Source organism: Petaurus breviceps, unplaced genomic scaffold, assembly GCF_028583685.1.
Source record: "Petaurus breviceps papuanus isolate PSGF00001 unplaced genomic scaffold, PetGlider_PUasm1.0 90633, whole genome shotgun sequence".
Taxonomy (NCBI): Eukaryota; Metazoa; Chordata; class Mammalia; order Diprotodontia; family Petauridae; genus Petaurus; species Petaurus breviceps.
Genome location: NW_027187293.1, coordinates 5,034,900 through 5,037,217, shown reverse-complemented (window position 1 = coordinate 5,037,217; position 2,318 = coordinate 5,034,900). Strand labels below are relative to the sequence as shown.

General features: G+C 44.3%; 1 pseudogene; it reads left to right on the top strand.

Annotated features, from left to right (window-relative positions):
* The first annotated feature begins 443 nt into the window (after nt 1-443).
* LOC138143224 (small ribosomal subunit protein uS19 pseudogene) lies at nt 444-980 on the top strand (annotated as a pseudogene).
* Nucleotides 981-2,318: the final 1,338 nt, after the last annotated feature.

The window sequence follows — 2,318 nt, the reverse complement described above, 5'->3', positions numbered from 1 at the left end:
GATGTATTGTGTCCTAAAATCTTAGAAGTCATAAGTCTCAGAACTAGAATTCAAATGTGTGACCTCTGGCTATAAATCCAGCATTCTTTCTGTAATACCATTCCACCAACCATAGGAAGATTTTCAAACTCAAATCTAATGATGGATATCAGGGCAAATTATGTTAATCCTGAAATATTTTGTGATTGAATGCTATCTGGTAATGGCTGCCCTCCATATTCTTTTTTTTTTTTGAGCCCCATTCTATGTTCCACTATATTTTTTGATTGAACCATATATAACTAAACTGTTTGCAAGATAGTGACACTCATCACCCACTTTTTGTACTCATGTAGGTTATATAAACACTCAACCCACTATATCTTCATGTAAAATCCTTATTAGGTATGTGTATTCTTACTTTGGAAATGGTTGCCAAATAAAGAAGTCAAAATTGGGGCGATATCTGTGCCTGTGCAATCGGGAGCAGTCCTTTTCTGACAGCAGAAAAGATGGCAGACTTGGAGCTGAAGAAGAAGCGAACCTTCCGGAAGTTCACCTACCCTGGCGTGGACCTGGATCAGCTGCTGGACATGTCCTACAAACAGCTCATGCAGCTGTACAGTGCTCGACAGCGACGGTGACTCAACAGGGGTCTGAGGCGCAAACAGCATTCCCTCCTGAAACACCTGAGGAAGGCCAAGAAGGAGCCCCGGCCCCGCCCCCCAACCATGGAAAAGCCAGAGGTAGTAAAGACACATCTTCGAGACATGATTATCCTGCCTGAGGTGGTGCTAAGTATGGCGGGCGTCTATAACGGCAAGACCTTCAGTCAGGTAGAAATTAAGCCCAAGATGATTGGACATTACCTGGGCAAATTCTCTATCACCTACAAGCCTGTGAAACATGGACGACTTGGTGTTGGAGCCACCCACTCCTCTCCTTTCATCCCTCTCAAGTAACCCGTATCCCAACAATAAAAACAAGAAGATTCTTAAAAAAAAAAAAAGTCAAAATTGGAAACTGATTATGCATTGAGCCTGGGCTAGTTCCCCTATTTGTAATTACCAAAGTGAAGAGGTTTTTTACATTTTTATAAAAATCTATGACCACAATGAAAGAATGAATTGCTCCCAAGTGAAAATGGTAAGGATCCAGGCATTTCTATCCATAAATTAGTAGTGGTAAAATCAATGTAAACTCAGAGTGCCAAATTGGAGGAAACCTCTCAGAGCCAATGATGAATATCTTTGTTCCTCCAATTTTGACCTATCAGTTTCGGCATGACTCTCTGGAAGAGTGACTAAGAATTACATATATCATCCATCTCTGGTGATTGAGATTCAATGGTATCCTTTACTATAATTCTCCTCTTCTTTTGTTTCTCTTTTCCTATGTACTTGAGAGCCTCAGGTAAGGCCTATTCCCTTCCTTGATGTGAGTTAAAATAGTCTACAATAAAGTACTTGTTTTTTTTATGCATTACTGGATGGCCTGATTAATTGCAAAATGTCCTTATGTCCCAAAACAACTGAAAAAGTCAAATGTTAGCCTGATGAAAATGTGAAACTAAAGAAATAGCTAACACCAGATGGGTCAAGATGGTGGAATAGAAGTAGGACCTCCCCGCTGCTCCAGCTTCCACCTTCTGCAATCCATGTAAAAAGGGAACTCTAAACAAACTTTGGAGCTGCAGAACCCACAAAACGACACAGAAAAGCTAACATCCTGCTGAGGACAGCCCAGCAGGCCAGCAGGAATCGGCCAGCACATCACTCTGGGAACCTAGGCCAGCCCCACACCAAGGCTTTAGCCCCAGGGCAGGCCTGACCAGCCGCTGTCCAGAGGGCTTCCAGATCCACAGCAGCTGTGGCCATTTCCAGATTTACCAACACATAAATGTGAAGGATAAAGTGAGAGGTAAGTGCAGCATGGATTTTGGGACCCAGTAAGTGGGAGACCATGGATTTTGCCTCCAGGGTGAGAAGCCCCTGAGATGGCGGCACAGCCAACCAGTGCCACATGACAGTTTCAGTTCCTGGCTTGTAGAGTGTAGGGGAACCAAGCACCAGTCTGAGGGGTAATCACTCTTGCTTTAACCTGCTTGGATCTGGATTGCAGTCAGGGGTGGAAGTCCTGGGGTGTGTGTCCAGCTTGCCAAAGCATATGGAAGCCTCAGAGAGGGCACCCATCTAATGCCTCCGGCAGCTGAGAAAACCCCAGACTTTGGGACAAAAGCTTCCCAATCTGGTGGCAGAGTCCTACTGGGGCAAAAAACCCAGGGGTCAAGTGACTGAGGGATGACATGGCCAGGCAAAGGAAACAAAGCAGACAGAAGA